General features: G+C 33.4%; 1 pseudogene across 1 annotated transcript; it reads left to right on the forward strand.

Annotated features, from left to right (window-relative positions):
* The first annotated feature begins 6,867 nt into the window (after positions 1 to 6,867).
* Positions 6,868 to 9,284, forward strand: LOC145260336 (transmembrane emp24 domain-containing protein 3 pseudogene; annotated as a pseudogene). The gene has a single exon (XR_013864275.1). The product of XR_013864275.1 is annotated as a transmembrane emp24 domain-containing protein 3 pseudogene (transcript).
* The last annotated feature ends 4,341 nt before the right edge of the window (positions 9,285 to 13,625 follow it).

The raw sequence follows: 13,625 nt of genomic DNA on the forward strand, positions 1-13,625 counted from the left end.
TTCTTTTTTTAAAAAAGTGAAAGTTTTCCTGAAAAAAAAAAACTTTCACCTAACAATTTATGGTAAAAAATTAATTTTTTTTTTTTTTTGGGGGGGGGGAATAACAACTTTTATTGATTAAAAAAAATTGCAAAAAATAATAAAAGTAAATAAACGAACAAAATGCAATTTTTCTTGAGGAATGTGTTCCATTTTAACAAACTGCGCCACAGCAACGCATGGCCGGGTACAGCTAGTATATAGATAATTGACTTTGTTGTTGTTCCTTCTTATGAAACTGATTTTTAATTTAATTAAATTTTGATTTTTAAATTTAAAATTTTTTTTAAATTTTTAAATTATAAATCACATTACTTAATATTGAATTAGCTCTAGGACATTTAACTATCGAGCTTATTATATATCTAAATTACAACGAGCATTTCCTGTATTTTAATTAAACTAGTAATTTCACTATTACATTAAAATACACTTAGCTCTTTAGACTATTATTCTAATCTCCTTTAAATTTATATATATATATATATATATATATATATATATATATATATATATATATATATATATATATATATACTTAATTTTATTCTTCGCTAAAACATAACTTTTACATCCAAATTTATATTGAATGTTGCACGATGGCAAACAGCAAGATAACAATTTATATAACAAATTTATATTGAATATTGGGGTGGTTCTCGGCTATGCACAAAGACGCTATTGTCGTCCAAAATGGCCTCTACGTCACAGATCTTTCGCCTTTTTCTCTTTGTTTTAACGTTTTAATGGATGTCATCATCCACTAAGCACGATGGCAAACAGCAAGATAACAATTAGAATAGATAGATAGATAGATAGATAGATAGATAGATAAAATTATTGCTATAAATACTCTATTTTGTTACAACTTCACTTTAAGAGAGGTATGAACCTCTTTCACATATACACTAAAAATGTTTAACCTTTAACTTTTATGAAGTTTCCACCATTCTTAAAAAATATTAAAAATATGTTAATTCAGAAAAACAAACAAAAGAAACAACTTTTTTTCTGATTAAACTACGACTTTGGGAATCAAACGCAACGATCCCTTTCCGATCGAACTACGACGCTGAAAGTCAAATTCAACGATTTCTTCCCGATTGAACTACAGCGTTAGAAGTTAAATGCCACGATCCTTTCCTCACCGAACAACGACGTTGGAGATTAAAAGCAACGACTCGAATGTGATTTTGAAAACTTCAACTATCGATGAGAAAATTATTTCTATCTTTAATTTGTGTCGTGGTCCCTGGCCTTGGTAAGGGCCATTTTGGACGATGATAGCGTCTTTGGGTTTGGCCAAGGACCACACTCTAACTTTAAATATATGTTGAGTATAAAATTATGCGAAGGAAGAATATGAAGGATATATATGGCATCCATCAATATGAAAATGTAAAAAAATGAAACATTGGAAGTATAGCAGGGTCACCAGGTAGCAAGTGCTGCCTAAAAGTATGAACATAGTTTTGTACATGCAAACATTGAGAAAAATGAAAATTTATAACAAAACATTTTTATGCAAAATATAAGACTACAAAAGTTACTTTAAATAATGAAAATGTTCATTTATACAAACTTGTGTTTTGGATAAGGAAAATTGGGTTAGTAGTCACAAGGCTTAGAATTGTTTATATCAACATGTCCATAATGTGAATATGCGTGTGTATAAACAATATATGTATGTAAATATTTGGCAGCGTGGTATTGTATATGTGTATTGGTAGTAATTGTGAGTTACGTGTGAGTGGGTAGTAATTATTTTCTGTTCGCCTCACACTTGCTAGTGTGTAGGAATGTGTGCGCGAGATGGAGAAGGCTTGTACATTAGTCATTGAGTCGGTTTAGTCTTGCCAACACCGGCCTTAGAAGGCACGGGGGAGTAGAGAATACGTTCTTGGTGTCCTGTTAAGGCGCGCCGATCGAGAATTCTAGAAGAAACTAATTTTGTTAACTGGGTCTTATAGGAAATTTCTAAGTTGGTTCTGGCTTAATATTTTTATATAGACGTGCTATTTGGGGGTGGGGGGGGGTTGAAACAATTTTTATTGTTTGGAAAATATTTTTGAGTTCACACGCTTCTGTGAAAACGTATTTACTTTTTGGTACTGACAAAGAAAACGAATTCCAACGTAGCGTAGAAAGAAAGGAGTAATCAATTGGATCCATTTACTTTTTAGCGTTCGTCACTTGGCGAGTCAACCGTCACAAATTAAAATTTAAAAGTCAAATAGCATGGTTTGGTTTGTGCTCCGAAGCCAAAGCTTTCTTGCGCGCCTTTTTCATATCAAATGACTCTGGTGTTGTCTCTCAAATTTGACCTTCAAACATTCGAACTGTGCACAGTTATTAGCCATTGTTTATTGTTGGCGTTTTTGTTTGTTTGTTTGTTTGTTTGTTTGTTTGTTTTTTGACTTTCTAACCTGATTGAGAACAGTGTGTCTGATGTCAGCAGGCGATTCTCAATTATTTATTTCATTCAGGAAACAGATTGTCGATTTATTTGTACACGCTTTTAAATGCCGGCGTTCGTTACTACTTTCCGCTTCGGCACAGACAAAACGGGGGTGGGGGTGGGGGGCTTCTGGTGGTTCCGGAATGAGGTGGTTCCAGCAATGCTTTGGAGATCTCCTTAAAAAATATAGTCGATTTTAACTAGCAACATAAAATGTTAATTTCAACTTTTAATTTGGGTTTCTTTCAGTTTGCACAAGAGACAGAGAGAAGGGGGTTAACGCATATAGTAATAACTTTACACTATTTCCTGTTATGCCAACTGGCAAACTCTCTACTCAGTAAAAGAAAAACAGAGTTTGTATTACTATACACATAGATTCGAAAAAGTTGTCAGAAAACAAATATATAACAAATAAATGTTATCAAAGGCAAGATAAGTTACTTTTCTACCTAACTGGATATGTTTTTAGTGCTTTTATTTAATGTAACATGTTTATTCAGCTCGAAAAACATACAGTGTTTGCCGATGTATTAGAAAAATTAAAATGGTTCCCGACTCTCTCTTTGACACGGTAAGTTTGGGAAAAGGAGTTAAAAATAAAAAATATGCAAAATACTGTTAAAAACCCACCGAATATATGTCAGCCTATGTCAAGGTAACATATACCGAGCGAGTTTCGAACCGTATTTTGTCTAGTTTTTTTTTTTATTATTTATAACTCCTTTCTCCAAACTTACCGTGTCAACGAGAGAGTCGGGCGCCATTTTAAAATTTGAATACATCGGTAAACACTGTATGTTTTTCGAGCTGAATAAACATGTTACATTAAATAAAAACACTAAAAACATATCTAGTTAGGCAGAAAAGTAACTTATCTTGCCTTTGATAACATTTATTTGTTATATATTTGTTTTTTGACAACTTTTTCGAATCTATGTGTACAGTAATACAAACCCTAAAAACAATTTATGGTTTATTTTAGTGACGTAAAACGCTATACACTGCTTTTTCTATTTGGTCTCCTTTCTAGGGAGAAAGAGAATAAGAGAGAGAGAGAGAGAGAGGAGAAAGATGGAGAGATGTTGGAATAAATTATATAGTCATTTTAATAACATAACAGCAATGACATAATTTCTTTAATTCGTTGATATTGTTTGGATTGTCATATGATTACCCCTGGAGAGTTATAGAACAAACAAGCAAACAAGCAATAAATAAATAAATAAATAAATAAATAAATAAATAATAATAATAATAATAATAATAATAATAATAATAATAATAATAATAAAGGAGGATGGAAGGACCGAGGAGAGAAAGCACTAACCAGACCTTCACTGAATGAGTAGAAAGAGGACTGGGACATTGGGAGGTTTATTGTCACCCAGTGAAGACCAAAGGTCGCTAAAAACGATAAATCAATGGAAAACGGATGTTGTGATAACGCAAACTGATTTGCAAAAGTTAACGAAAGGAGTGGTGAGTATTGGAAATCTGAGGAGACGTTGTCACTCAGACTCCAAGAAACACCACAAGTTGTTCTCAAACAGGAATATTTGATGATGACCTGTGTGACTACTCCTAGTAAATCATAATAATAGGAAAAAACAATAGGGAGAAATTGGCATTGGAGAGTGGGAGGAGAAGATACAACGGATTACAATAATGAAAACGGCTGAAATCTTAAGGGAGCGCCAAGAATATGGAAATCAGCCCACATACACTACGAACATGAACACGCCCACAAAGAACCAAGAAAACGCAAAAGGTGAAGTTGATTACGTCCTCAGCCTAAAATAAAATAAAATAAAATAAAAATGTAGTGTCAGCAGAGACTAGCATCAAACCAAATCGAGAAGGGTCAAGAGAACTAGAAAGACCGAGCCGAGGAGAGAAAGCACTAACCAGACTTCCACTGGAAGAGTGCAATGAGGACTAAGACCTTAGGGAGGTTTACTGCCACCCACTTAAATTCCAGTGAAGATCAATGGTCACTGTCAGCGAGAAATCAATGTCAAACAGATGTTGCGATAACGCAAATTCATTATTAGGGCCATGACAACAGAATATTCTTATCATTATTTTGGCTCTCGATTATATATCCGACACAGTTATTCAAATTTAGTTTCATGTCATTGGGGAGTGGCTGTGAGTCAGCGACAATAGAAACGATTGACTAACGACAAAGTTGGGCTTAACAACGATACATTTAACAACAGACTGTTGACAACAGTCCGGTTGATGATGGTCCGGTTGACGACAGTCAGAGTGGAGTTGGACACTTACGATGATTGGAGTCTGGACGCAGTTGAAGACGAATCGCGGCTTGAGACAAGTCGAGAAAGCTTTGAGATATGGAAATGAAAAGATGGTAACACACAAAATAAAATAGCTATTAAAGAATCACCCCCCCCCTTTTTTATTATTTTTTTTTATTTTACTTCAGTAAATTTTAAGAGATCAAGGGGTTATTTCCTGGAGCTAACACTTGATTCTATTATGATTTAAATTTATATCCGGGGGCTCTTTTAAGAATAGATACTGTTCCCTTTATGGCTGCTATCTGTATTTCCTTACATCTTGGTTTTCCAGGGATTGCTTCTAAGTATTTATGAAGATTCTTTTTTATTAAGCCAGTTGCTCCTATCACAACCGGTATAATGTTTATATCTTTCAGAGACCAATCATTGGTGTGGCATAAATTGTGGTTCTTGAGTGCGCACTTTACCTTTGTTAGACGTTTGCTGTTTTTTCTGCATAGAAAAGGCGGAGTACTGACGCGTATGCGTGTCAGCTAGAACATTCCCCGTGTTCTTTGTTATTGTTATTATGTTTTGTGTTTGTTATCGAGTGTTGGTTTTTATTCGGATAAACTAGCTTATAGAGACTCCAAGAGAACCCATTTAAAACAAGTGGGAATCTTTTTTATTGGTTAAAATTATCTCGAGTTCACAGCTACATGATGTGGATTACATTTTTGAGATCCCACGCTGTGATTGTTCGGACATCAAACAAAATAACTGATTTCAGTGCGTCTCATTTCAGAGGAAAAAATGAATAAGAAAGACGAGGTAAGGATATGTTGATCGACCGGAGAAGAAAAAGAGTAGCTTATAAAAGCTTTTGTCTTTTATTCGTGTTATTTCGCCTCGCACATTTGTTTAATATTTCCGTTAAAAATGATGGAAAAAAATTCTAACGCGGTCGTTACATTTTCACTCGGACTTACGCGTTGCATGCAGAGACAGTTGCAAACGAACAAAACAAAAGGGAAATTCGACTCAGATTTTTGTTGTTGTTGAAATTGGTAAGGCGGCGGGAGTTGTTCTTGACCATCATTCATTCATTTCATATGAACACGGGCGTGCAGATAACTTTTTCAGGGAAGATGCTCAAATGAAAAAAAAAACGGCAAAAATATACTAATTGTGGGTCACAGGCCTATAATACATTTCTCTGAAAAGGGCACTTTTAACAGGAGTAAAAGGGGCAGGTGATTGAGCACCCTTAGCACTCCTCCTTTGCACGTCACTGCATTGAATCAAATGACTATTGTTGGCATTCGTTTCCCCGATATCTTTCTATTTAGAATTATTTCTAGAAAGACAGAGTACTTACAGGAGTGACCACGTGAAGGTTGCCAACGTCCATAAATGAAAGTGTTACTGTGGAACGAACTGGATTCGAACTTGGCACACTCATGTTGTCCGTCCATGTCGTTAATGACTGAGCCACCGTCACCTCCTGCCGGCGGGGATTGTCTGACTTGCTGTTTGCTTTCTCGTTTCTCCTCACCCCTTGAAGTTATTTCGCCAGAAGACTAAAAAGGCCACCTTTTACTCGTTAATCTGTTGCGTGACTAGATGAATTTATATACAAACAAATACACATTGGCCTTTATTATAGAAATGGAAGATGTACCATTATTTAAAATAATTACACATTGGTTTGGTTCAAAAGAAATGTCCATAGTTTTTGGGTTCCTCGGACTGTGGTTCTCATCTGGAATGCTATTTTCACAACGTTTTCGTCGATTTAACCTCCGCCCTTCTTCAGGCGCATTTTGTCGAACTCGAGAATCTGCACGGAATTTCGAACGAACCCCTTTATTTAATTCACAGGCGAGGCATGCTATCGTTCCAGGTAGAAGTTCTAAGTAATTCGCAAAGACCCGGATCATATCGGATAAAGTAGTTGGTAAAATCAGTTGTAAAATTACACTCTTCTGGCAGTTGGAAGGTTCAATACTCAGTGCAGGCGACACAATGTAATTGCGAATTACTTACGTGGCTGGCGGAATGAGAGCATGAAACGTAAGAAATAATAATAATAATAATAATAATAAATAAAAAAAAAAAAAAAAATTCATTCGTGAGCAACAGTTGGACGAATGGCGGATCTGATTATCGTTTGCGTTCGACTGTTTGGTTTTTAATAAAAACCCGAAGTCGACACCACCGTCGCCACACGTATTACGTTATTAGCGCAATCGGAGGGTAACATGTGTTACCATTTGGAAATATTCAAACAATCAGACGGCAGCCCTCGGACGTGGACACAGCCACATGGCGTGGCACATTATTGATCAATATCACCGGCATTGTTGTATACGTCGCTTAGTTTCTCCGCAATTATCACTTGCGACGACCCATTGCCGAAGGTAAATCAAGGATTTTTGTCTACTTTTAATGTTCTCAAGTTATGGCCATCTGACAATGATAATTACTCCTCTCGTTTATACAATACGCATTTGACAATACAGATTTTGTTGTTCTTTTTTACACAAAAAAAAAAAAAAAACTTTTGTACGCCTAATGTTTTTTGGAGTTTGAATTAAAACATATATTGGATTTTACACTAGATAGATCTGAGTAAAAAAGCGTTTAAATTTAAAAAAAATATTTATGACAAATTCGCCTCTGACAACCAGTTTGGATTACTTCTCCATCAGTGTTTGTGATTATTCTATCAGGAATGGGTTTAAAACATATTTTTGTGGCTCGTGTTTAACTACCGGAGGATTTTACCAATTTCTGTGTGAAAAATAAGTGTAAAAAAAAAAAAAAAAAATCGAACACGTTGTACAACTCCATCGTTTACTCGAGAGGGGAAAAAATCTTTTCGTATTTTTAACAAATTAAAAAAAAAAAAAAAAAGCAGGATACGAATATCGCTATCATTAATAGTACGGATTGTCTCCATTTACTTATCGCAGACGAGAACTTCCCAACGTCAGAAGACGAACTATAAAACGCGACTACCACCACTATTTTTCTATTTAAAAAAAAAATCAGATTGTTAATATTATAATTGAAAAACAAACAAAAAACTGAAGACGACACGAATTTTATTAACAATTCCGGTCAATTTACGTCGATATAGACTTCATGAAAAATTAGTTGCTCAGTTATTGCTTATAGAGTTAAGTTCTGTTTAGGCTCTTAGTTTATCCTCATGAAAATATAAAATTTAAAGGGAACTGCAAACACAACTTATCATAAAGATAAACGTGTACAAAGACTAAGAAGTTTGACATACAAAGCACAAGTTAATCTGATTGTAGTAATATACAACACTGCAAAAGGCAAAGCTTTTTTTTAAATAGTCTCCATAAATAACGATGCCTGTTGAATTACCGAATGCAAGTAAAAATTTACCAAAATCTGCTTTCTCTATTTGATAAAGAAACTTAATATAAAGTATATAAGCGATATAGTAGTATACAGTTGTACTAGTACTTTGTATTGCCTATTTTTCTATAATATCGCTTCCTCAGACAAATCAAAATATTTAAAAAATTAAAAAAAAAAATGGCCGCTGTGCAGCACTTTACAAATGTTTATTTTCTCATTGTCAGTCTTTTAATGTTGCTCTGTCGGTTAAGCAACGGCGAAGATATCTCGTTAACGATCGAACTGCCGGACAAGGAGAATTGGTGTTTCGGTCACGTCTTCCAAAAAGCGGCGCCTTATATATTTTCCTTCAAAGTCATACGTGGAAGCAACAACGATGTGAATGTCAAAGTGACCACTCCCAACGGACGTGCAATATATGATAAAATGCGCCAACACGACGGCCGTCTCGAGTTAGATACGACGACAAGGGGGGCCTACCAGTTCTGCTTCAACAACGACTTCTCTACTATCACACATAAAATTGTCTTCTTCAGCATTCGATCAGTAGAGGTGGAAAATCTTGCAGTGGAAAAGGGACAGAATAAGCCGTACGCCCCAACAGCTATGGAAGCCGCCTGCGACAACATTCATGGAAGCATGTCGGGTGTGGTCGAAAACCAGAAGGAATACCGACTCAAAGAAGCCATCGGGCGGCATTTGGCGGATTCGCTTAATACGCATGTGTTGTGGTGGTCATTTGGTCAAACGGCGGTGATCTTCTTGGCAGGAATAGGACAGGTCTTCGTGCTGAAAACCTTTTTCACTGAAAAAATGAAGTCCACGAAACCAATAGACAATCCAGAGTTTGGTTTTCCCAGGCGATAATCCTTCGATGGAAGGATACGACGCCATTTTTCTTTTCAACGAATCTCCCATGACAGCAAAGTTTCTACTTGCAATGCGATTTCTTTGGAATTATAGATTTCCATATAAAAATGGCGGTTACTTCCGGGTCGTTCGTACTTAATTCTTAAACGCTTTGTTATATTTTGTTCGTGTTGTGTAACTATGCAATTAAAAATTACATTCAACATTGTGGCAAATAATTAAACAAAATTCATGCTTCCCGTATATCAAACTTCTTGAACAAATAAAAATTTAATAATTGAGTTTATTTTTTCCCCCAGAATTTCACTCCCCGTTTAACTGTTTTGTTAGTGATTTTGATATAAGAAATATGCAGAGTATTTCAATATATATATATATATATATATATGAGAGGGGTGGGTATTTAGACAGAATACGGACTGTGATGAAATAACAACTTAGAAATCTATTAACAATGGGTGGGATTTTTCTTTTTTCACTATTCTGTACTTTCATCTAACAATTTAATAAACAAGATATCGTAAAAATTAAACTCCACTTTAAAATCCTGTCTAAAAAAAAAAAAAAAAAAAGTAGCACGGTCCGTATTCTGCACAAGTACCCGGAGTCGAATCTCCGATTAATCCTGGAAATGACCGAAGCAATTTACGATTTTTGGTACTCATGCACTTATCGATCCGTGATGAAATAACGTTATTTAAAAAGCCATTCTTAACATGGGGAGGGTATTTTGTACCTATTCTGTACTTTAACCTTACAATTTAATAAAAAAAACAAAAAACATCATTAAACTTGGAAATACGATTTAAAACATAGCGCGGAATCAGTAAGTGCATTAGCAGCAAGATTTGAAAGACTTATTTTTATTCGGAAATTTTTCAATTTTTTTTTTTTTTTTTTTTTTTTTTTTTTCGAGGAGATGGGTAAACATTGTTAATCATAATCTAACCTTGTCGTACTTAGTATTGTCTTTTTTTTTTTCGTGGCTTTAAAGTCAGAAACTGCTTCGACCACTTCCGGTACGGAATCGAGATTTATTGCTCTGCTGAACTGACTACGTAAGCACTGATGTCTTCTAGATACCCATTCAGGGTTTGTTTTACAATCCAGAGGTACGAAAAAGTAGTCGAACATTCAAATACACAACAAATTTCACGGTTGCATATATTGGATGGTTTTTGACAGTATAATTTTATGTTTAAGGCATTAGAACTTTAAATATTTGTCCGATTTTGACGTTATTTTCGTTGTTCGTACCGATCGCTCGACAGTAGGTTTTTCGAACCGACTAAACATTTTAAAGTGAGTAGAAACACCAAAAACCTTTCCAGATAGGTAGAAGAGTAACGTATTACCTTCGCTAACATTTACATTTTTTTGATATTTTACCACTTTTTGGTACCTCTCTGGATGTAACCCTCCCTTCTTCATACGTTATTTTCAAAATATTGTTTTATTTTATGATTGGAGTTCACGATTGCTGAGGGGGGGGGGTAGGTATGTAGAATAGACAGCCAATAATTTAATCGGAGATTTCTGAGTATTAAGGACAATCTTCGGCCTTGGCCTAGATGGTGACGATGAATTGTAATGGCATTTTTTTTTTTTTCTTCTTTTTGGGAAAACTCTACTCCTTTCACCAGTTTACGTTCTTCGAGCAAAGATCACTCACTTTCTTCTTTTTCTATTTCGGTAACATTGCTTTCTACTTTTTTGCCTTATTCTAATATTTTATAAGCCTGCCTAATTCCGATTTATTAGCCCTACCAGTTACTCTAAGCTTACCCTAAGTTTGGGTGGCAATATACCGACCGCGAGAATAAAAACAAAAAAAATAGCTGCCTCGATATTTCATTTGACACCTTTCTCAAATAATGGAAAAATTAAAAATAATTAAAAAAAAACAAACAAAAAAAGCCTTCCTTTGGTCAATCAAGAATTTTTTTTTTTTTGTAGAGGGGGGGGGTGTATTGTTTGTCCAGATTCTGAAATTTCCCTAAGTACTGCATTACTGCAATAGGTGTATCAGAATTGTAGGAATTTTTAACACCCCTAACACGAAACTGCGAATAAAATATAAAAATCTCGTAATTTCTCTGTTAAAAGTGGGTTGTTTATTTTCTTTATGGATTATACTTCCAAAATAAACTAAAGTTGTTTTAAAAGTAATAGAAATGTTTTTTTTAAACAGTAATGAATTTTCTGAACTCAATATTTTTCAATTTTTAAACTTTAAAAATCTATCAATTTTTCTATTGATTCTATTTTTACGATATTTTCAGGGTCAGTGTGAAATTTTATGCTCTTTCCAATAAACCGAATATAATATTTTAGACAAACGTTTTTTTTTTTTTTTTAATTCACGCCCCACCCCATTTTCAAGTGTCTATTAAAAAGTAAATAATTAATTTACTCGCAAATTGAAGAGAAAAGGTCAATAAATAATATTCAAATTTAAAACAAAAAAAAAAACGTAGTGTTTTTTAGAATTTTACCTGTAAAGTTCGAAGTTTAAAACCTTTTTTTAAAACCACGTTATTTGTTTTTTTTTTTTTTTTTTTTTTTTTAATGGAACCTTGGTCCTTGCTCCTTTAATTGGAAAAAAAAAATTAGGGCTTGAATTACATTTTTCGAGGAGTTATAAGCTTGGAAAGACAGGGGGTCGAATAATTCACGCCTCCCATTTTGAAATGTCTATTAAAAAGTAAATAATTAATTTATGTACGAAAGTTTTATATATCACAAATTGAAGAGAAAAGGTCAATAAATAATATATTCAAATTTAAAAAATAAAAAGTACTGTTTTTTAGAAATTTACCTGTAAAGTCCGAAGTTTAAAACCTTTAAAAAAAAAAAAAAAAACATTTTTTTTTTTGTTTTTTATGAAACCTTGGTTATTGCTCCTTTTAATTGAAAAAAAATAAAAAATTAGGGCTTGAATTAAATTTTTCGAGGAGTTATAAGCTTGGAAAGATGGGGTGGAATTATTCACTATTTTCACGAAATTTCTGACACACCTAGTACTGCAATTCTTGGGATGTCTTTATGTTAATACTCAAATTAGTGTTTGTATAAACTCATGGCCGACATACGTGAACAGGCATAACACCCGAGACACGTGGGCGCCACTTCCTCAAAGTGTAGTTCTTATGCATTTTTGTTAGCGCGCTTTAAAAAAAAAAAAAAAAAAATTTTTTTTTTTTTTTTTTTTTTAAGTGTTTTCAAGTTTTACGATATTTTATATTAAACTAGCATAGGTTCCCGGCGTTGCCCGAGTGTTTGGATGTGTATGCTGAGCAAAAAAAAAAAAAAACGGTAAATTTTTTAACTTTGACCCCTGTTATGACCCCTTAAAATTTGTTTTGGGCTCAAGCTAGATCCATGTCCAAGGAACCTATATCTAAATTTTCACGTGTTTAGACCCCGAATTATCGGAGGATTTTGGTAGAGTTATTAAATCGTTGAACTTTGACTCCTTAACAGACAAATTTCTGGCCGAAAACCGATCACATAGATTTTCCCAAATCTCAGTACCCTGTATATCAAATTTCGACGCTGTAGACTAAAAATTGACAATTGCGTAGGGAAATGTACACACAGATACACTAGGTGTGTCAGAAATTTCGTGAAAAATAGTGAATAATTCCACCCCATCTTTCCAAGCTTATAACTCCTCGAAAAAGAAAATTCAAGCCCTAATTTTCTTTTTTCAATTAAAGAAGCAAGGACCAAGGGTTCATTAAAAAAAAACAAAAAAACAACGGTTTTTTTTTTTTTTTGTTAAAAGGTTTTAAACTTCGGACTTTACAGGTAAATTTCTAAAACACTACTTTTTTGTTGTTTTAAATTTGAATATATTATTTGACCTTTTCTCTTGAATTTGTGATATATAAAACTTTGGTGAGTAAATTAATTTTTTACTTTTTAATAGACATTTCAAAATGGGAGGCGTGAATTATTCGATCCAAAGGACCAAGGTTCATTAAAAAAAAAAAAACAACGTGGTTAAAAAAAAAAAGTTTTAAACTTAGAACTTTACAGGTAAATTTCTAAACACTACTTTTTTTTTGTTTTAAATTTGAATATATTATTTATTGACCTTTTCTCTTCAATTTGTGATATATAAAACTTTGGTGAGTAAATTAATTATTGTCTTTTTAATAGACCCTTGAAAATGGGGGAAGGGCGTGAATTTAAAAAAAAAAAAAGTTTGTCTAAAATATTACATTCGATTTATTGGAAAGAGCATAAAATTTCACATTGACACTGAAAATATTGTAAAAATAGAATCAATAGAAAAATTGATAGATTTTAAAAATCTATTAAAATTTTTCTATTGATTCAATTTAAAAAAATTTTAAAAATTGAAAAATATTGAGTTCGTAAAATTCATTACCGTTTAAAAAAATATATATATTTCTATTACCTTTAAAACAACTTTAATAGTTTATTTTGGAAGTATAATCCATAAAGAAAATAAACAGCCCACTTTTAAAAGAGAACTTACGAGTGTTTTATATTTTATTCGCAGTTTCGTGTTAGGGGTGTCAAAAATTCTGATACACCTACAGACACGTTCACTTTTATAGATATATAGATTAAGATGAAAGTAGAGAATAGTT

This window comes from Euprymna scolopes, chromosome 36, assembly GCF_053919585.1.
Source record: "Euprymna scolopes isolate OS-2025 chromosome 36, ASM5391958v1, whole genome shotgun sequence".
Classification (NCBI taxonomy): domain Eukaryota; kingdom Metazoa; phylum Mollusca; class Cephalopoda; order Sepiida; family Sepiolidae; genus Euprymna; species Euprymna scolopes.